General features: G+C 37.8%; 1 pseudogene; it reads right to left on the bottom strand.

Moving 5' to 3' along the window:
• Positions 1–22,647: 22,647 nt before the first annotated feature.
• LOC102846300 lies at positions 22,648–23,635 on the bottom strand (annotated as a pseudogene).
• Positions 23,636–23,871: the final 236 nt, after the last annotated feature.

Here is a 23,871-nt window from a genome sequence, read left to right as displayed (position 1 = left end):
AAATTGGGGCTTTGGAGAAGAGTACTATTCCATGAAGTGCCAAAAGAACAAACAAGTCTGTTTTGGATGAAGTGCAACCAGGGTGATCCTTAATGACAAAGATGCTGAAACTTTGTCTCACATATTGTGCACATGTTGTCAGAAGGAGTCAATCTTTGGAAATAGACAACATACTGGGAAGGTGGAGAATTAGAGAAAAGAAGACCTTCAACAAGCTGGTTTGGCACAGTGGCTGTAACAGTGGACATGAGCATGGCAGAGGTGGTGAAGATGGTGCAGGATAGGCCAAGGCTTTTGAGCTATTTGTTCAAAAAGTTACTGTGAGTTTCAGTCTACTTGAAAGTACATAACCACAGCTACATAGTAAAAAGGATGTGAAGAATAAACAGTGAACACTTTAAATAATGGCCATCCTAGCCTCACCCTTTTCCTTTACGGGATTCCTTAATTCTGTGAGGTTTTAAAAAAAAAATTAAAATAAACTTTGATTTTTCTGCTACTGACCCTTGCTCAACTGAAATAGTATTTGCCACTTTCTTTTTCGTATTTGTTACTGTAAATTTGTTATTATATCTATAATTGAGCTCATAAAATGTTGAAGTGCATGTAAAATAGTATGTAAAGTATATTAAATTATATAATGTGTAATTATATGTAATATTATTAATTATATATACAGTGTAATTGCATATTATCACAGATAAATATTTTTATATAATGTGATATGAATATGCATGTGTGTTTGTTAATTTACATTAACCTCTTAGGGTACCCTGTTGCCTTTATCCAGCTGTAGGGTTATTCACCTGCTCTTTCATGTGAAAGGTTGCTTTCCAATTGTAACTACTCTAAGTGTTTTAACTATCATTATCTTCTATTAATATTATTTCCAATTAACACCTGAGACCTTGCTAATCAGTTAAATAAATGTTATAAATGAGTTTCATTGTCAAATTAGTGGTTCATTAATTAGCATAATGGATGTTATAAATTGGCCTCATTGGTGAGTCAGTAACAATTAAGATATGTAGATTAGATAAAATATTTAAGACAATTCCTACCTTGCATGACTGAAGGGTAAGAAACATCAAGCCCTACAAGGCTACACCCATAGGAACAGTACCTCTAGGCTTCAAACCTTGATGTATAACATGTTCATAATCTTAAGCATGGCAAAGGTGGAAAAGTGTAATATTAACTAAAAGGAGAATCACATTCATTTAGGAAACGACTGGGGACAAGGGAAAAATTATTGGTTCCTCTCCCTCTTCCCTGCAGATTCTTTTTTAAAAACATGATTGGCAGCATTATGATGGATGGTGAAAAGATTGAGATTGTTCACAGCTTTAGTTTGCTTGGCTCTGCAATCAACACTCTTGGTACCAGCAGCTAGGAAATGAAAAGACATATTGTGTCAGGAAAGTCTGCTGTCACAGACCTCACCAGAGTACTGAAGAGAAATTATGTCAGTCTGGAGACTAAGGTGTATCTGATACAGGCCATGGTCTTTGCAATTCCTTGCTATGTATCAAAGAGTTGGACAGTGACTAGGGATGATAGAAGGAGATTTGATGCCTTTGAGCTGTGGTATTGGAGAAGATTATTGATTATGCCATGGACTGCCAACAGAAAGAACAAGTTTGTCCTGAAGAGGATGAAACCAGGCTTCTCCTTGGACGTGAGGATTCTGAAGCTTTGTCTGACATAATTTGGACATGTGGTAAGGAGGAACCAGCCCTTGGAGAGGGATATCATGTTTGGGAGGGTGGAGGGACAGCTTTAGAGATGAAGACCCTCAATGAGATAGATTGATTCAGTGACTAGGGTAATGGGGGTAGGTGTGGGAAGCCAAATTTCATACCAAATACTATATGATAAACCATATGCTTAATCAGAAATTGAGGAATCACAAAATTATAAGCTGGAATGATTTTGTGACAGATCACAGGAAATGAACTGCTTCTTGCAGACAACAGGCAGCTTGGGTCCCCCTGCAGAGGGAGAGTTGTTGTTGTTATGTGCCATCGAGTCGTTTGCGACTCATAGCGACCCTATGTACAATAGCCCTAAACCGTGCTCTATCCTGTGCCAATCTCATTGCCTCTGACACACCCATCCCGATTACCCCAGTCACTGAATCAATCCACCTCATAGAGGGTCTTCCCCTCCTGACCTGTCCCTCTACTCTACCCAGCATGATGTCCCTCTCTAAAGACCTGTCTCTCCTTACAACATGTCCAAAGTATGTCAGACGAAGCCCCAGAATCCTTGCCTCCAAGGAGCAGCCTGGTTTAATCCTCTCTACGATGAATCTGTTTGTTTTCTTGGCAGTCCATGGTACATTCAATACTCTTCTCCAGCACCACAGCTCAAAGACATCAATTCTACTTCTATCCTCCCTAGTCATACCTTTGAAATACTTTCTTCCTGAACTAAGCATTAGGTTAGAGAGTAAAGAAAGTAGAGAAAAACTTGGCTTCGTTTACAAAAGAATTCCCTATGATTTGCCTCTCCTGATTCTTTATACACAGAGAAGCATGTCTTGTGGTGCTTCAGTTGATTTGAACTGCTGGCCCCCTGTTTTTTATGCTCTCTGTTTTATCTCATTTTTGGTGTTTTGTCTCATTATTAATTATTAATATACTTTACACTCTGTCTGCAACAGGTAAGTGTGTCAGAGACAATAATATTGGCACAGGATAGAGCAGAGTTTAGGGCTGTTGTACATAGGGTCACTTTGAGTCGCAGGTGACTTGACTACACATAACTACAACAGCAATGATGTAACTATCAACTAAGATCTCAGATCGGCCATTAAACTGAAATAAGAACTGGCAGAGCTGGAAGGCCTACTTTTTTGTTGTAATTTAGTGACACCAAGCCAACTTAGACACATAGAAAGCCAACATCCCAGAGTAGAACTTCCCATAGTGCCTCTTAGAATACAATATTTATGGAAACAGATTTTCTTTTCTCCTGTAGACCCTCTGGATGAATCTGAACTGCCAAACACTAGTCTGGCAGATAAAACTCTTAGCAATTGTGCCACCAAGTCCCCCAAAATACCTACTAGGAAACAGAAATTCAAGATATAAAAATTAAGGTTAGAAATGATCTCCGGACATGGGCACTTTTTGGTTGAAATTATAAGAAGCAAATAGCTGAAAATTTAAGAGAAAATAAATCATGAAATAGATCTTAAACCTGAATGTTTTAATATTGAGAACAACATTTAGACCTTTACATTCAATGTAGGGAGAGAACTATAGAAAGGATGCAGTCCCTTGGGGAAGGTATACTTCCCAATGTTGATCTCAGATGAACTGTACAGATTCCACCCAGGTGTCCTCTCTGTATATGGAATATGTCAGGAATCAGTATTGTTTCCAAATATTTCTTTTTCATTCAGGAGCTTTTATTTTTGTGGGTCCTAGTTAATGTACTTCATACCCCACCTAGAGCTTTTGACTAAGATAAATTGGGAAATTTCACTAAATGAATATTTCATTAATCACATCCAACTCACAATTGATTGTGAAGATAGCACTAAACCAGGAAGCTTTTACTTGTACTTGTATTGGCCATAAATCAGGGCCATATTGTGTAGCAGCTATCAACTGCCACACTGCAATAACTTTGTCCTTTCACCACATTTCAGCCCTTTATCCTTTTTCTCCTTTGCATTTGATAGAAAGGAAAACTTTTCCGTTGGTTGCTAGACCAAAGGAAATTAACTGAACCTAATAGACTTAATCTGGAGCAAGAAAAAGAGAAGATATGCACGAATTACAGTGGTTAGAGGGTAAAAGGGCATTAGTGTATTGGACTTAGTGTAGTTTTTATACAAATGTACCTTTCACTCTTACTCTATTCATTGTCAGCAGAGCAACTACAGCTCTTGGGTAAAATTGAATCCTGATTGTTGACCTTGCCAGAGTCATCAGGGAGAAAAGCAGTCAATGATGTATGGCATTACTATAATCCTAGGAACTGTTTCAGACATCATCTAACCAGCACAAAACTCAGCACAATTTTCCCACAGTTGATGGAAGCAACTTTCTCTGTTCCCCAGCATATAAGTGAGAAAGCATATAACTCATGTTGCTTTTAGCTGCCATCTTGTGACCATAAGGGAAATCAGCCTGAAGATAAAACAGATGCAGATAAAAGAACAAAGCTGTTATAAAAGAAATGAAGCTATGATCTAGAGCAAACTGAGTCTAAAGTTTCCTTCACCTCCAAAGACAGTTGAATTGGGCAAACAATTCATATTTCTTGTTTAAGCCAATGTGAATTAAGTTTTATGTTACATCAACCCCCAAAATATTTTAACTAGTAGAAACATCACCAGTCACATGTTAGGATAATAATAATCATTTTTAATGGAAAAAGTTTCATCTTCCTTTCCCTCTTTATCCTTGCTTATGCTAGAAGAAGCTACTATCACTGAGAACACTTCTTTCAGGTTCATGTTTTTAAGCACAGATTTGCAACATTGTATATAAACAAAAGAGCAGACTAATATGTCTTAAAAGCCATGCAGCCAGGTTGCTTCTTAGAAACAAGGATGCAGATATTTTGTCTTACATGTTTCTTGTCAGATTATCAGAAAAGCCCAGTCTTTTAAAGAGACATCATACTTGGAGGGCAAAGGGTCAGAGAAGGCAAGAAAGATCCTCAACAAGATGAGTTGACCCAGTGATTAGAAAACGGGGTTTGGCCACAACAAAGATTGTTAGGATGGCACAGAATTGGGCAAGATTTTGATCTATGAGGTGATATGTAACAGTGATATAGGAAAAAGGATGCAAAGAACAAACTGCAAGTTTTAAATAAGCACCTCTACAATTCCTTCTTCAATCAAGTCTTCCTTTAATTCTGTGCTATAGGTAACTTATTTATTAAATTTCCATTATATAGTGAATTTATTACACTAGATTAGTCATTAGTTACCATTTAGATTCACATAATTTAATTCACAACTAGGCAATATTTAATATTGTAAAACATAAAAGTACTTCTATTAGTACTTCAGGGTCTAATACATAAAGGAAACCCTAATCCAGAAAAGAAGCCATTTCTATAATAGCCTTTGCTATAATAAAGTAATAAAAACTAATTTTCATGATCAGTTGCCTTTGACAATAACCTTCACATAATAGCTCAGAACTGCTGTAACTATAGATAGAAAGCATGTGTACCGACTCAATTATCTTTACTCTTCATTACACCCTAAAAAAATTTTAAATATTTCTCTAGATTTAAAACTTTCCAAAAACATTTTTAAAACCAATGCTGGAATTTTTTTTCATATGCTAGTTTAATCCTAACATCTAAATCAAGCCTATAATTCCCAATGATGAATTCCATGTCATCTCTTGGGCTGTTAAGCACTACTTTTTAAATGATGTCGCTTTAAAAATGAAAAAAGGAGGTTAAACTTCGCATCCTTATTTAAACAATTATATTGTTTCCTTAGAAGTTGCTCCCCCACTTTTGCAGATGGAATAAGCAATAGTCTGGGCAGAAGGCCATGCATGAGCAGCTACAACTAAGATGAATTGAGTTTGAACTAAGCTTTTTCAAAATTTTTGGTGCACCACAAAGTTAACACATCATGAGAAAACTCTAAAATTTGAAAAATGGAGTCTGAGAGTTGATGTTTGAACCCCAGGAAAAATTCTCTTGAGAGTTTGGTCACACTTTCATGTTGACCAGCAAAGGCAAAGTATTATATATTAATAAGCAGGAAACTCTTGCGTTTATATCTCTTTCTTTATGGTTTGGATTTTAAAGAAATAAATCTAAACATAAAAGAAAGAGATTTTGTGTCTTTATACTAATCTTTAACCTAGCCTACAGAAGAAGAATAAAACCCAATCACCACCACAACAAAAAGCCTATCTCATCTAAGTTGCTGAAAGGTATGGGAGACCAACTGCCTGAAAAAATTATTGTATTATTTAATCAAGAGTACTTATAATTTCTATTTTAAATTATAAATAAATATATGCCAAGGTAATGTTTTTCTTTGATAATATTTTTGTAGGTTTAAAAGCATAATTCTAAAGGGTTAAAGGCAAAAATGTATCAAGCTTGAAATGTCAAAATCTGCTTCTATTGATAAAGCACAAACCCACAGCTTTCGGAGGAAGAAAAAGTACAAAAAGAGTAAGGGCTGCATGGGGACAGCCAGATCTGACTATCACCAACTCTGCAAAGGGGAACTGTCCCCATGAACAGCATCCATAATACAAAACCAATTCCCATGAGACCAGACATATTCCCCCATGCTCCCACACCTTTTTCTTCTCATCCTAAAGCCAATCTTCACGCTTCATTGGGTCCAAAATCTCTTGTAATAGCTCATAGACTACACAGACCATATTAAAGCCAAAAGGCTCTATTTCAGGTTAGTAGCAGAATACAATCACACAGTCAAGACAGCCTCCAAAATGTACTCAAAGGCACTGAAACCTTCAGCCTAATGGCTTTAGGCTCTTAGCCTGCCAACTATGGTTCTCTCTTCCCTTGTCCTCCAAAAAACTTGGGCAAAAGGGCCTTAGGTCTGGTTCTATGGCATAGCAGTCATGAGAGCATTTCTATCTAATGTTAGATTTTTGGTTCGCTGCTACTGTCTGCTATGGCTGCTATTCCTGTAGGCCCTGGTCTAGATGGTGCAAGAATTTCTGGCCCTAGAGAATGTGCTGTTTTCTTCTTTGCTAATGGTGAGATGCACCAGTTCTGCTGCTGGATTCATTCGAGTTAATGATGGGACTAGACAATCCCCATTGTGGATAGGCTAACACACCCTATTTGAATATTCCCACCTATCCATTTCGTATAAAATCAATGGCTAGGAAAGCCATTTCGAACAGTAACCCTTTAACACCAAAAGAAGAGATCTCGAAATGCTAAGACAATTAATTCAGTGACTTTGGTAATGGGGGTAGATGTACCAGAGACAATGAAATTTGCTCAAGATGTTGTTCATATGAGTCGGGATCAACTCGATGGCACATAACAACAACAGGCTTTACTCTCAACAACTTCATCTTACTTGGATCTGCAATCAGTACACATGGTGTCAGCAATCAGGTATTCAGGAGATGTATTGCACTGAGAAAAGTCTGCACTCAGAGACCTCTCCAAATTACTAAGAAGAAATGATGTTAGTTTGAGGACTAAAGTGCACCTGATTCAGGCCATGGTCTTTTCCAATCACTTGCTACTCAGTTGAGAGCTGAATAATGACTAAGGATGACAGAAGAAGAATTGATGCATTTGCACTGTGGTGCTGGTGAAGAGTACTGAATAACCCATGGACTGTCAAAAGAACAAATAGATATATCTTGGAGAAAGTGTAGACAGAGTGCTCTTTGAGGCAAAGATGATAAAATTTTGTTTCACATACTTTGGGCATGTTGCTAGAAGAGGCCACTAAAGTAAAATAAGAATGGGCAGAGCTTGAAGGCCTAATTTTTTGTTGTAGTTAAGTGACACCAAGCCAACTTGGACACATAGAAAGCTAACATCCCAGAGTAGAACTTCCCATAGTGCTTCTTAGAATACAGTATTTATGGATACAGATTTTCTTTTCTCTTGTAGACCCTCTGGATGAATCTGAACTGCCAAACACTAGTCTGGCAGATAAAACTCTTAACAATTGTGCCACCAGGGCCCCCAAAATGCCTACTAGGAAGCAGAAATTCAAGATGTAAAAACTAAGGTTAGACATGATGTCCCTTGGAGATGGGCATCATGCTTGGGAATGTGATAGGATGGCAAAAGAGACCCTCAACCCAGGTGGATTGGAAGAGTGACTGTAGCACTGAGCTCAAGTGTGTTAGGACAGGAAGGATAAGACAGGGTTCCAATTTGTTGTTCATAGGTTTTCTTTGAGTCCTACGCAACGACATTTAACAACATCATGCAGACATCCAAAACTGATGCTAATGAATTGAGGTGTTGGATAAGAATACTGATTATCTATCACATGGACTTCCCAAAGAACAAACAAAAATAAGTGTTGCATAGAATACAACTGGGGTGCTCCTTGGAGGAAAGGATGGTGAAGCTTTTTCTCACATATTTTGGGCATGTTTTTAGAAAAGGCCAGTTCTTAGAAAAAAACCTTGGTACTTGAAGAGGTAAATGGTCAGAGAAAGAGAGAGAACCCTCATTTGACACAGTGGTTCAGATCCATTGTTTATAAGGTTATGTCCACCTCAGCATCATGTAACAACAATAACCTGACACTCATTAGATGTCCTGTATTGTTGTTGTTATGTGCCATTGAGTCACCCACGACTCATAGCAGCCCTGTGTACAACAAACAGCCCTAAACCCTGCTCTATCCTGTGCCAATATCACTGCCTCTGAATTACCTACCCTGATTACCCCAGTCACTGAATCAATCACCTCATAGTCTTCCTCTCCTGCGCTGTCCCTCCATCCTCCCAAGTATGTTGTCCCTCTCCAAGGACTGGTCCCTCCTTGCATCATGTCCAAAGTATGTCTGACAAAGCTTCTGAATCCTTGCCTCCAAGGAGCAGCCTGGTTTAACCCTCTCCAGGATGAACCTGTTCCTGTATAGATGTCCTATAGGCAATTAAAATGTTTCAAAAGAAACCACAAAAGCTAGCAAGCAAACTCCTCAGTCTCTCATCGTTATTGTTAAGTGGCATCAGGTTAGTTTTGATTTCTGGAGACCTCAGAAGAATCACCCCGTATGGTTTTCTAGTCTGTAATCATCCAGAGCAGATTGCTAGGTCTTCCTCCTGTAAAGCTGCTAGAGATCTCCCACTGTCACCCTGTCACTTAGCAGCTCAGCCCTTAATTGTCTATTTTCAAGGCTGTTTCATCACTCAATTAGTGCCTGAATCATTTAGAATGCTAGTGTCTGCTCTGCATTATTTACGGCAATAATTTCAGCTCCTTTGACAAATCTATGAAAATAATAGTGGATTAAACAAAGTCAATCTTTACTTCTCCTCTTACATAAAGTATAAGAAAAGGCTGACACTGTAGATCTATGGAAATATGATGCAAGCTTCTCACATCTTCTTGCTCTTTCATTTTAGGACAGGAATTTCTTTCCATTGCTTCAGCTCCTGCCATGACACCTACATTCTAACCAGCATGAAAAGAGCAAAGACATACATTTCACTTCAGCTCCAACCCCAAACTTCACCACATAGTCATACCTACTACCCATAAGAGAAGCCAAAATATATCTTCTTTAGTTGGACAGCTTGGTGACTTGCTGAAACTGAGAGGTATTATTTCAAAGGATGAAGGAGACAGTATTTACTAAAGGAAAGCTGTTGGCTCCACTCGAGTCCACCAGCTGCTCTGCTGGAGGAGAATGAGCAGTCTTCTCCCATGAGATTAACTGCCCCTGAAAACCTGCTGGAGGGTCAGCTGTGGGTCAGTTCTGACTATGTGGTACACAACAAACAAAAACTGTAGTGGTAGTGAAGAGTTCTCAGAGGCATCTCAGAAGAAAAGCCTGTTAATCTACTTTCCCCATTGAAAACCATGTGGAGAGAATCTCTGCTCTGTACTGTGGACTCAAAAGCACCTATATTTTATTTTAAACTGTAGTAAAGGATGTTGTTGGTATCAGGTGTCATTGAGTACAACTCAAAGCAATCTTATGAATAACAGATCTGAATCCTGTCCTATCCTGTGTCATCCTTATCTCTGATACATTTGAACCCATTACTTCAGTCACTGCATCAGCTCATCTCAATGGGAGACCTTTTCACTTTCAATGACCTTTCCAAGAACAATATCCTTTTCCAAAGATTAGTTTCTTCTGGCAACATGTCCAAAGTATGAGAAATGAAGCTTTGCCATTCTTGGTTTCATGAAGCACTCCAGGTAGGAGGGTAGTTAAAGAATTTATTATAGACCTGAATGATGTGACAGTCACAGACAATATATAAGTGAATTATTGTGACTATGTATTGGACATACCATAGACCTCCAAAAGAACAAACAGGTCTGCCTTGGAGAGGGTGAAACAATGAGGCTAGGATTTGAAGCTCTGTCTCCTATACTTTGGGCACATGGCCAGAAGGGACCAGTCCTTGGAGAAGGATATCATGTTTGGAAGGGTGGAGGGACAGCACATGAGAGGAACACCCTGGATGAAATGGATTGGTACGATAACTGGGGTAATAGTGGTAGGAGTGTCTGAATCAGTGAGACTGTGTAGAGATAGGGCAGCCTTCAGAGCTGTTGCCACTATGAGTTGCAAGTTACTTGTTAGCACATTATAACAATATTCCAATAAAATGTTTTCTACAAAAACAGGTGAAGGACTGGATTTGGACTGCAACTTGGAGTTTGCAAACCCCTACTGTAGGTCATTAAAGACAGTGAGGAGGAAGAAGTGGTGGGGGGGAAGAGGAGGAGGAGGATGTCAGATGTGGAGAGGTAATTTCATTTGCATATGTTTGTTCTTTCTCGTATGATAGCTCTTACTCTATAAACCAGAGCAGTTTAATCCACCTGCTGAGTACATTAATTCCAGTTACTCATTTAGGAGTAGAAAAGAACTACAGCGTTGTGTTTATGGGCCAGTGGATTAATTGCAAGGTGAATTTTAGACATAACTCCACTTTTAACTTCCCTTCATATTTCTTTCTTCCCCAGAGGGTGCCTTGGAGGTGGTCCATGATGTGGTGCAATACTCACCAAAAGACTACAAGCCCCAAACATGGGGTGATAATAGGCATAAATAAATGGTAATTAATTATATGAAATATATATGAATGTATAAAGCACAAAGTACATGAATGAAACATGATGTATATGAATGAATTTTTTTAAAAAAAGATACACAAAGTAAAAACCCTTAGTGAAAAAGAACCTAAAAGGAAAGGGAGGAAAAGACTTAAAGTCCACAGCATTTAGAATCTACCTGCACACTCCTTGTGTTGAGATTGCTAGCCTCAAAAACCCCATGAAGGGACATTATGTGTCAGAATCAGGTAGTGCATCATATGCCTCCACTCTGTTACTTTTATTGTTGTTATTGTTAATGTGTGTTGTAGAGTTAGAACAGACTCTTAGCTTACCCTTCAGCAGGTTTTCAGAGACAGTAAATCACATGGGAGGAGACTGACCATGCTTGCCCTATGGAGCACCTGGCCCAATTGAACCACATACCTTTGGGGTTGCAGCGCAGCATTTTGCCACTAGCCCACAAATGGACTATAACTCAGTACCTTTATAAACAACAGATCAAAATCTTTGTTCTGAGCCATGCTCATGGTTTTTGTCATTCTCAAGCAGATTGTTGCAGTCACTGTGTCTATCTATCCCCTTGAAGATCATCATCCTGTCTTTTGCTGACCCTAAATCTTTCCCAGCCTGAAATATTTTTCTAAAGACTCGTGCCCTCCGGAAATATGTCAACATTATGTAAGGCAAAATCTCACCATCCTTGTTTTTAAGGAGCACCCTGGTTGCACTTCCTCCAAAAAAGATGTGTGTGCTTTCTGGCAGCCCATTCAATACTTCCTCTAACACTGCAACTCAAAGGCATTGATTCTTCTACTCACTGTCCAGTTTTTAGATGCATACAAAGCAATTGAAAACACTGTAACTTGAATCAGGCAAGTCTTACTCTTTAAATTGATATTCCTGCTTTGCAACACTTTAAAGAAGTTTTTAATAGTATATTTTCCCATTGCAACATGGTTGGTGTGGGTTTTTTTAATTTTTTCATTATTATATCCATGGGTATAGATTGTGGGTCTAAGTGAAATTGAAATCATTGACAACTTCAATCTTTTCTCCATCTGTCATGATGTTGCTTATTGTTCTAGTGGTGATGAATTTTGTTTTTTCAATGTTGCAATATAATCCATATTAATCTGTGGTATTTTATCTTCTGCCATAGTGTTTCAAGTTTTCTTCACTTTCTGCAAGCGATGTTGTATCATCTGCATAAGTAGGTTGTTTATCAGGGTTCCTCTAATCATGATTAGAGCCACTTTCTTCGTCAGCTTCTCAAATTATTTTCTCAGCATACGCATTGAATTGGTATGAAGAAAGGATACAACCCTAACACACACCTTTCCTGATTTAAAAATCTTACCATTTTCTTTAGTTCTGAGAACTACTTCTTTGTCTATGAAGTATACATGAGCACAGCTAAGTAGTCTGGGATTCCCATTCTTCTCAATTATATCCATAATATTTGTAGTAGTTTTTCTTTCAAAAGACCTGACAACAGCAATAGTATCCCTTCTTCTACAGCCTCTTCTGGATCCAACTTTAATTTCTAAAAGCACATATATCAATTGATTTTGCCGGATCTCTTTTTTGTCCTCTACTGTCCATTGATGTTGCTGTCTACTCACTCCATCCAAGTAATTGAGACGCGTCCAAATTCTTTTCTCCTTCATTGTCTATGTTCACCAAATCCCGTTCCTGTATTTAGCTTTCTACATTTTGGCTCTTTCTCCTCCTAGTCCTTTCCCTTCTCTAGTATTAATGGCCAATTTAGGTACTTCTCCACTTTTGGGAACATATCCCTGAGTGACTTTCTGTTTTTTTTTTTCATACTCCTTTAACATCCATGTTCCACCAGGCATTCCCAAATATAAACTTTACCGCGCCATCCCTCTGCTTGGGCCTCTCAGTAAGCGGGATAGTGTAGGTAATGAAGTCTTTCATCCTCACCTGGGCTACACCTCTTTCTCTTCTCTTACCACCTCGCTACTGTCTCATTTGGACATTTAGCTTCCATAGCCCCAGGTGGATTGGCGGATTAATTCTCTGTACTCATTTTTTGTCTTATCATAATATTAAGGCACTTACATTATTGGAAATAGAAGTATAATACACATGAAAGAGCCAAATAAAGAAAAAATAAATACAAAAAGGCACATATGACAAAGTTCCAAAATTTAAGAGGGATTATTACCTAAGAAAGCCTGGAAGCCGGAGCGGCATCCACTTCCGAAATGGTTTGCCTCCAGAAACTCTACAAACGCACAGTGCTCAGGCCGTTCATAGGGTCGATATGAGTCGTCTATGACTCAACGGCACCTAACAACAACAACAACAACAACATTACCTAAGATGGTCTTCTCTCCACAGTTCCTTCAGCTATTTCTATTCAAAGTTCCTCTAGTTAGTGAGTGCTAAAGGAGATTAATCAGAGCTGGCTTTGACAAGCACTGTGGCAATGGGACAACTAAAACAGACTTTTTTTTAAAAAAAACTACAGATTTTTAAGGGGGGAAAAGAGGAACAAACTGGAGAGGTAGAGAAAATAGTGCAACAATGAATGAATGGAAATCCAAAATTTTTGTAAATATTCATTAAAATTTAATAAAAAATTAAAAAAAAAGAAGTCCATGCCAGCTGCAAATAAGAACCCATGCCTTGATCAAGCGAATAAGTATGCATCAATTCAAGAAAGCATATCTGTAGTTTCAGGTCTGTTATCTTAAAGCTGCCACCTAATTAAAACATGTCTCTATGCTTCTGTTTCTTTTCCTATAAAATAGAATTAATATTCAATTCAAAGAAAATAGTGATTACAATAATCCTTGAAGACTATAAAGCCCTGTATAAAAATGAACATTAATACTATATATACATATACCTGAGTTTATTGCCATTGAGTTTTTAGCATTCTTCACAGAATGTAAAAGTTGAGGAATTCTGTCTAATTACTTAATAATTAAATATATGTTCAAGTAAGCCATTAAATTCCATAGCCTTGGTGGTTCTCTTTCACTATTTAATTATTATCATAAAAACAATTAAATATAAGAAAAGTTAAAGAACTCATTACATAATACTACCAAAAAAAAACCCAACAACAAACAAATCCCACAACAACAACTCACTGCCATTAGGTCCATTTCCAAGTAGAGCAACACTATAAGACTGAATGTAATAGTCCACAGAGTTTATAAGTTTATAAATCTTTATGAAAACATATTGCCTTATCTTTCTTCCTCTGGGTAGCTGGAGAGTTTGACCCACCACCAGACCTGCTAGCAATTGAATTCTTTAATCAATGCAATACTGTTGTTGGTGATGTGTGTCATTAAGTTGGAATTGACTCCTAGCTGAATCTCCAGTGAAAACAAATTGCACAGGAGGAGACTGCCCATCCTTCTCCCATGGTGCAAATGTGGATTTGAACTGTGGAACTTTGGGATTTGGCACAACTTTTTACCACTAGACCTCCAGAGGTCTATAATGTAATGTTGTATAAAAATTTAATGTAGGTAAATATAGGATAAAAGTAGCATATAATATCGCATGCAGTGCTATGTCTTTCTCTGTTTATTTTTAATAGAAGTTAAATACAATTAAAAATATAGTATATCTCAGATAATGACTTGTCATTAAGTTGGTAGACAGTAATCAAAATTTTAGTAACTTATTGTGTGTGGAAAAAGACAAATTTGAGATATAAAATTTCTCCCCCCACTTGGTTTCTAAGGCTGTACATAACTTTAGGAGGAAACTGTTGATTTTACTCCTTCAAGTGGTTGTTGAATTTGGACTGCTGATATTTATTTCCGTTATCAGTATAACACAAAACACTCTATGCCTCCAAGGCTCCTAATGTTTAATATTACTGTTGTTCTTAGGTGCCATAGAGTATGACTCATAGTGATCCTATGAACAACAGCTAGGAGCCCTGTCCTAACTGTGCCATTCTCATCTCTGATACTTTTGAGGCCATTATTGCAGTTACTCTGTCAATATATGTCATTAGGGGTTGTCTGTTCTTTTCCTGACCTTCCACCGTTAATGAATAATAAGAAAGTACAGGATCTAATTTGTCAAGACGCTAACCTAAGGGTTAGCCATTTGAATGCACGAGAGCTCGTTAAAAAAAAAAAAAGATCAGGGAGCTCTGGTGGCCTAGTGGCAAGAAGCTACACTACAACCCCAGAGATACATAGTTCAAATCCACCAGATGCTCTGCTGGAGAAGGAGGAACAATCTCCTCCTGTACCAGCCAGATCCGATTTGACGGTACCCACAAAAAATAATAAAAGAAAAATTAAAAGAAAAAAAAGTGATCATCTCCTCTAGTAAAGAGTTTTGCTAGGACTTAGAACTGACTTGGGGGCAATGGTTTTTGTTTGGGCTTTTTTTTTTTTTTTGTCTGCTTTTGAAAACTGTTTATCATTAAAAACAGAGAGTTTTTTTCATTTTAAATACCTTAGATGTTAATTTACTTAAATGTCTCAATACAGGAATCTATTTAACTGTATTTAAACAGTAGATCAGTAGAAATCAATGTTAAACATTCCATTTCTTATTAGAAAGTTTGCAAGTGAACTATAACAACCAATGTACTAAGTTTGAAAGATGGCAGCTTTGTATTATTAGATTTAAGCCAAGAAAGGATTTTAGTTCCAGTATAATGCAAACATTCCTTTATTTAGAATAAACACGAGAAAAAAAATATTTCAACTTAAGAGATTCTGTAAGACAAAATAGTGGCTTAGAGTTTGAAGAAAAAGTAAAAACTCTTCTGAAACAGGACATTTTCTTGATAAGATTAAACAAGTCTATTAGACAAAATGAAATATTTCATAGTTATATGCATTATATTTGTGTCTTTTATGTTTTTGTTTTTGCTTTGGAAAGTTAATATATACTATTTGAAGATTGCTCAATACTGGTATCAATTCCTTAAAAAATGGTTTCCCGAGCTAAGAAATATAATTTTAAAATAAATATATTTGCATATAAACAACAAATAAAATGATGACAGACACCAATGAGGCACCTCACTAGACACTGGTTTGTTATCATCATTTTTAAAATATGGGAGGTGAGGAGTTGCATATCTTCTCTGAAACTTCTCATTATTGATTCATCTATAATGGTGGTATAAAGTAAGAAGATAATAAATAAATACTTAGTAGCTAGTAATGAGGCTATTTTAATATAAATGAATCATAAAAGGTCCAGGGAGTGTGTCAGGGATGTATCCTGTCTTCATACCTTTTCAAGCTATATGCAGAACAGATCACCGAGGAGGCTGGACTTTATGAGGAGGAATATGCCATCAGGATTAGAGGAAAACTCTTCAACCTGCATTATACAAATGACACAACCTTGCTTGTGGAAACTGAGGAAGGCTTGAAGCATTTGCTACAGAAGGTCTAGGACTGTAGTCTTCAATATGGATTGAAGCTCAAAATCAAGAAAACAGATTCTCATCACTGGGCCAATTGGCAACACCATAATGGAAAAGAGATTGAAGTTGTTAAAAATTACAGCTTGCTCAGCTCCACAATCAAGTTAGGAAATCAAAAGACAAATTGCACTAGGAAAATCTGCTGTCAGGGACCTCTCCAGAGTGGTGAAGAACAAGATCAGTCTAGAGACTAAGATGTGCCTGATACAGGCCATGGTCTTTGCAATTACTTGCTATGCATCAGAGAGTTGGCCAATGACCAAAAATAACGGAAGAATCGATGCATTTGAGTTGTGGTGCTGAAGAAGAGTATTGAGTATACCAGGGACCACCAAGAGAAGAAAACAGATCTGTTCTGGAAAAGGTAAATGAAGCTGCTCCTTGTAGGCAAGAATTCTGAAACTCCATCTCACATAATTTGGGCATGTTTCCAGAAGGAGGTGGTCCTTTGAGAAGGGTATCATTCTTGGAAGGGTGGAGGAACAGCACAGCAGAGGAAGTCCCTGGATGAGATGGATTAAAACAATAGCTGAAGTAATGAGGGTAGGAGGTGCATCAAAGACAGTGAGATTGTGCCAGGATAGAACAGGGCTCAGAGCTATTGTGCATAGGGTTGCTATGAGTCAGAATTTACTTTATTGCACACAACAAAGAAGAAAGATGGGACTGGAAGATTTCTTTTAAGTGTTAAGAAACCGTTTCTGTAACAATGACAAATTTCTATATTTTTTTTATTGTAAAAAGTTTTTGTCATTGTTAGGTGTCCTGAAATCAACTAAGACCCATAGTGACCAATTGTTGTTGTTAGGTGCTATCAGATCAAGTATGACCCATAGCAACAAATAAGATTTAGTTATGTGGCTGAGAAGCATTCAACACATCAGTCACTAAGTGTATAATTTTCCTGTAAAGTGAGAAAGACGTTGGGAAAGAGAATATTTTTAACCACTGTTTTAATCCATGTTTCAGGAGTATTTAAAGATATAGGAGAATGTAATGGTAGTAGTGATAGGCCTATTTGCTTAGGGCTAGAGTTAGTAAGACTCCTTACAACTATTCTGGGTCCATTTTTTGGCTGAGGGAAGAGGAAAATTTTACTAACTGATGGCCGTTTGATGACCTGCATGGAAGGAATTGGTGGACTCAGGAGAGAACACAATTGAGAGAAGTGATCACATTACAAATGTGACATCATCCTTTGGCACCAGTTGGCATCCTGGGCATGAAGAGTGAATTACACTCTCAACCTTGAATTTTCCCCTCAAGATTACTCTTGTGGCTCACCAGAGGGCAGTGTGAGGTAATTGGCCCTAATGTTTCCTGCATTGGATGTTTTCTATGGAAAAACCAAGGTCCAATATTCACAATCAGGCAAGAGGCAGGCTACTAGGTTACAGAAGTAGTTTTGCTAGATTTGGGTTTTATCTGGCCCTTGCATTAAATTCTTGATATTTAGCAATTCCCCAAGCACCACATAAAAAAAAAGCACAGGAAAATTTCACATATTAATATCTGTGTTATATTAAAATTTATTATCACAATTTTGGAATTGCTGACACTCCCCCTTCTTTAGCATACAAATGTATGATATTCTCATTCAGTGATAAGTAAATTGCCTTCCTTCACATATCTCATACCTGAGTTCTCAATAGTTTCTAATCTAAGATTAATTAAATCAGTGAACACTTATTGGACAATTGAGATAGGAGATAAGATAAAGCAGCTATAAAGCCTAAAAATTATGCTCACAATGATCTTTACCAAAGCAAACAATGTTTAAATGAAAAGTTAATGTTCTTGTTAGATGCTGACTTACAGCAACAATAGATCCAAACCTGGCCCTATCCCGCATGCACCACCCTCTCAGCTATACTCGAGCTCATTGCTATAGCTGCTCTTTCAATCCATCTCACTTAAGGTCTTACACTCTTTTGATAACCTAGTGTAAGTCCCAGCCTAATGTCTTTTTCCAAGGATTTGCTCTTCCTGACAACTTGCCCAAAGTTTGTGAGCTGAAGTTCCACCTTCATTGCCTCTAAAGAACACATAGGTTGCACTTCCTCCTAGACAGATTTGTTTGTTCTTCTGGCAGTCCATGGGATAGTCAGTACTCTTTTCTAAAACCATAATTTAAATTCTTCTTTAATTTCCTTTCACATGTATAGGAAGCAAATGAAAGTATCATGGCTTGGATCAGGAGCACTCTAACCCTAAAACTGACATCATCACTCTCCAGTACTTTAAAGAAGTCTTTAGCAGATTTTCCAAATAATGCACATATTTTGTTTTCTTGAATGCTGCTACCATGGGTGATGGTGTGGATCAAGTAAAATGAAATCCTTGATATTTCAGTTTTCTCATGATGTTGCCAGTTGATCCAGTGGTGAAGACTTTTGATGTTACAATATAATCCATATTGAAGACTATATAGACTTTGATCTTTTTCAGTAAGTTCTTTTGAGTCTTGTTCACTTTCTGCAAGCAAGGTTGTTTCATTGACATAATGTAGGCTGTTTATAAGTCTTCCAGCAATCCTAATGTCATACTCTTCTCCATAGAGTACAGTTTCTTGAATTACTTCTTAAATTACAGATTGAGTAGGTATGGAGAAAGGATACAACCCTGATGTACACATTTCTTGATACTAATCCATGGAATATTCCTTTGTTCTGACAACTATCTCCTGGTCTATATATAGGCTTCTCATAGCAAAATTAAGTGCTCCAAGAGTATCATTCTTCTTAAAATAAGTCAAATATATAGTAAAAATTACATGAAGGTGATGATATATATATATATATGAGAATCTGGAGGATGGAGAGATGATGTCATTTGGAAAGAGTTAATAATCTAAGCTGAGTAAATAGGTAAAGAAAAATTAATTTGTACATATTGAGAAATATGAAAGCAAATCCTATGTAAAGGTTGTATAATGGATGTGATTAAGGACCCTCTAGAAACATGCTGGAGAGTCAGCTATGAGTTGGTTCCCATTTGATAGTAATGAATTTGAGGCTTAGTTTGTTTTGGTTTTTAAAGTGGTTTTTTTTTTTTAATTTAAAAAATAAAACACAATTACATTTTTTGAAACTTGGGGTATGTGGAAATTGGTAGAGGGAAATAATGTTAGAAAGCTATATTGTGATTATGTCCTTGAGAGTATTGAATACCAAATATGTCCCCCCAAATGGATAGGAAGTTGCTACAGGACCATCAGTACATATTTCTGTCCCTACTGATTATGGTTATAATCTTTGCAATTATGTGATAAGCAACAGAGAGTTGGACAGTGAATAGGGATGATAGAAGAGAATTGATGCCTTTGAGCTGTGGTGCTGGAGAAGAATGTTGAACATACCATGGACTGCTAGGAGAACAAACAGGTTTGTCCTGGAGAGGGTGAAGCCAGAATGTTCCCTGGAGTCAAGGATTCTGAAGCTTCGTCTGACATACTTTGGGCATGTTGCAAGGAAGGACTGGTCCTTGGAGAGGGACATCAGGTTTGGGAGAATGGAGTGACAGCACAGGAGAGGAAGACCCTCGATGAGATGGATCGATTCTGTGAGTGGAGTGGTGGGAATGAATGTGTTTGAGACAGCGAGGTTGGCACAGGATAGAATAGCATTTAGGGCTGTTGTACATAGGGTCACTATGAGTCGCAAGCGACTCGATGGCACATAACAACAACAACTGATATGGTAGGGAGCTCTGGTGGCCTGGTGGTAAGAAACTGCATTGCAATCCCAATCCCAAAGGCAAGTAGTTCAAATCCACCAGCTGCTCCTCTCCTGTGATTTACTGTCTTTGAAAACCCACTAGAGGGCCAGCTATGGGTAGCTTCTCATTCAACATACAATAGTAATTGGTATGAGATCATTTTATGGATTGACTTGAATAAGAACTTAAACATTGAAATTTGAGTTAAAAGGCCATTTCAATAGTCTTGTAGGGTTTGAGATTGGGAAATAAGAGAAGCAAGAGATAAGATAAAAGTAGAATTGGTTTGAGTAGGAGCAAAACCACAAGGCCTCACAGTTTGTTGGGTGGAGGGGTGGGGGAGGAAATGAGAAGGATCCTGGTGAAAAGATAGGGCAATGATGACAAGGTCCAATGGTAATTAATTTTATAAAATATAATGCATGTGAATGATTGTATGAAACAATGTAAATGAAGAGTTGTGTGAAATACAATGTATACAAACTTTGTAAGGAAACCAATAAAAAAAGAATTGGTATCAATAAAAATGAAATAGATGTAGATGAAGTGAAGAGAGAAAGAAGTAAAAATATGAAATTTTGAACAAAATTAAGAGGATAGCGTACTTGATTGAAATAAAATAAGAAGTTGATTTGGGAAAGAGGTTGATATGTTCCCCAGAAATAGTAAATTAAAAAATCCTACTCAAAGTCTTTTTGAAACTAAATATTTACTCTTTTTTTAAAATCTTTTCCAAGTTATTTCAGATGAATTTGAAGGACTCATTATTCTTGTTATCGGTCCTTCCAAAAAACATACTAGTAATATTCATTTTAAATATAAAAATTTTTAAGGAAAATGTCAAATACGTAGATTACAGGCAATTATTGTGTACTCAAGGTCAACAGAAATGAACCATATCATCGTACTAAAAATTGAGGAATTCTAAAATTCTTCTCTACTACTAAGGGAAAGAAGTTTGGTTAAAGTTTATCAATCTTTAAAAATTTTACATACTCTATTTTTATAAAATAATCTCTTTTTAATAAAAAGAAAACAATTACAACCTTTTTCCTTATACTGTAATGTAATGTGTATTTAATTTTTCTTCCTAATAGAAAAAAATATGATAGAATATTTAAAGGAATTAATAATCTTTTTGAAAAACAGAAAAAGAATAAAATATAACTTTCTTTACTATTTTGACATTTCTTTTACATATCAACTGGAAAAAGGCTACAGTTGAGCCCATTTTGCTTAAACATATTGTAATATTTTTCCCAACTTGGTTGACAGTTACAAAACCCAGAGACCAAACCCTAAAGGAAACTTTTCCAGGTACAGCATCTGGGTTTGTTTTTTTTTTCAAATTCTTCAGTCATATAGGAAGTTTTGAAGTTGTTTTTCATTTGCCTGCTAACTGCTCTACTCAAATTATACAAGTGACATCATAAGTGGCATGGACTAGTCCCTTGTTATTGTTGTCATGTGGCATCGAGTTGCCTGCGATTCATAGCAACCCTATGTACAAAATCCCTAAACTCTGCCCTATCCTGGGCCAACCTCACCATCTCTAACACACCTACTCCCATTATCCCAGCCACTGAATCAATCCATCTCATCAAGGGTCTTCTTCTCCTGCGCTGTCCCTCCACCCTCCCAAGTATGATGTCCCTCTCCAAGGACTGGTCCCTCCTTGCAACATGTCCAAAGTATGTCAAACGAAGCTTCAGAATCCTAGCCTCCAAGGAGCAGGATAGTTTCACCCTCTGCAGGACAAACTTGTTTGTTCTCCTAGCAGTCCATGGTATATTCAATACTCTTCTCCAGCACCACAGCTCAATTCTCCCTCTATCATCCCTAGTCATTGTCTAACTCTCTGATGCATAGCAAGTGATCGCAAAGACAATGGCATGTATCAGGCTCACCTTAGTAGAAAATGTCCCCATTTAATTGTGTTTTGACCAAAATCTATATCAATGTTGGCTGAAAAACCAATTTGCTCTCTAAACTTCTAAATTCAAACAACTTTGTAAAAAAGTCCTTTATGAGAACCTTGGTGGTGCAGTTACTAAAGTTCTTATCTGCTAGCCAAAAAGAAATCTCTGCGTGTTTAATCATGCACCCACCATCATGCCCCCTTACCTATATAACTGTTGTTCTTTGGTGGGCCACAAACAGTTGCAATGTCCTGTCTAGTGGTCAACACAAAAGTTGCTACTGTTGTGTACCTTTGAGTCAGAGCTGACCCACACCTGACCCTCCAGTCTGTTTTTAGAAGCAATTAATTACATGGCCTATCTTTCTCCTGCAGAGGAACTGGTGGATTCAAACTGCATCTGTCTTCCCCCATTCAGTTTCTATTCACAAAGGAAAAGCTCCAGTCAATCTTTTAATTTTTTAAAAAAATTCCTGACATTATGGAACTAAACTGAAATGTATTAATATTCCACTCTTACATATCCATGACAGATTGGGAAAGAAATTTCGTGAGCAAAAAAAAAACCAAACCAAAATAACCAAAAACACTTAGAAGCTTATAAAACTAAATATGAATCTCAGCATCAACAGCTGAATAGAGGAAGGAATTAAAAATTTTAATTAAACATCACAAGTGGATGATAAAGTGTAGAAACTGAAAATTTACAAACTATTTAAAACCTGGAATCGCTGACTGTTCAGAAACTACACAGATGGATCATGGGTGGTGGTGAAGAGCAGAAAGGGATTATGGATGAATCTGCATTGTTCTAGCTGCTCCCCATGCCACCTGTCTCTGAGGAAAGCCTGGCATTGATTAGATATTGAGCCAGGCTAATGCTGGCAGCAGATCCAGTGATGGTAACCTGCCTATCAGCAGATCCTTCCACTGGGTTCACAATTTTGATATGCACCCCAGATACCTGATGGATCTCATTGATTTTGGCACCTTGATGCCTGATTATGCATCCAATCAAATCACTTGAAATGGTGAGTTCATGAGAAGTAGTCTGAGCAGATGCATCCAAACCTGCACTGAATCTGGGCTTGCCATGCGTCATAGGAAAATGAGACTGTTGCACTGCCAACTGATGCACCTTGGTCAAATCTGGCTGTGGAATGGCATGCTGTCCTTAAATGGTATAGGTCTGACCACCTGCAAAGATGACTGGAGAACTAGAAGGCTTGGGCCAGTATGGGATGATCACACCCTTATGGGGGTGTGTGTGCACGACCACACAGATCTGTTAGACACACTGAATGATGGATTGCAGAATGCCAGCAATAGTGATGGCCCATTCAGTTGAGTCAGGGAGCATATTCCCTGCCACCTGGACCTGAGCGCCTATACACTCTCCTATCTCCTTGATCTTGCAACCACCTTTTCCAAGGAGAGAGCTACACTGACTAACAGGAACCACCAGCCTCAGGGTTACTGGGGGTCTAACTTGCAGCTGTTCTATTGGTCATAGAGCTGCTGATATCCTCTTCCAGTTTGTAAATGATCATAGCAAAGACTTTAAAGATGGCATTCATGGGTCTAGCCAAAGTGATAATTCTCTCAGGACAATTCTCTTCTGATATTTTGATACGTGCACCACTCTCTTCACGCATCTTCCTAATGGAGTCTCCTTTCTTTCCAATGACACTACCAGCTTCCTTTCCATGCATAAATAGCCAGGTGGTGGGAGTGACATTTAATCCACCTTTAATCACACCAGTGTCCATGTCGAGCTGTGTTCTGGGGAGCTGGACTTTGAGTGGTCAAGTCTTTGGTCACAGGTGAAGGTGAAAGACAAAACTGCAGGTGAGAGGGATCCTGAAGGCGGACAGAGGAGGAAGGGGTGGAGAAGGAAGCGGAAAAGAGACCCCGGGGCAGGTGGAGAGCAGGCGAGGGCGCAGGTGGTGGCTGCTCTGGGTGCTGCCTGTACTCGTCTCAAACTGCATCTTTTGAGTTGTCAGTCCTTACCTCTATGCCACCAGAGCTCCAATGA

Source organism: Elephantulus edwardii, unplaced genomic scaffold, assembly GCF_000299155.1.
Source record: "Elephantulus edwardii isolate Elephantulus edwardi_28Jun2011 unplaced genomic scaffold, EleEdw1.0 scaffold00157, whole genome shotgun sequence".
Lineage (NCBI taxonomy): Eukaryota > Metazoa > Chordata > Mammalia > Macroscelidea > Macroscelididae > Elephantulus > Elephantulus edwardii.
Note: the sequence above shows the minus strand (reverse complement) of the source record. Positions and strands in the feature narration are given on the sequence as shown.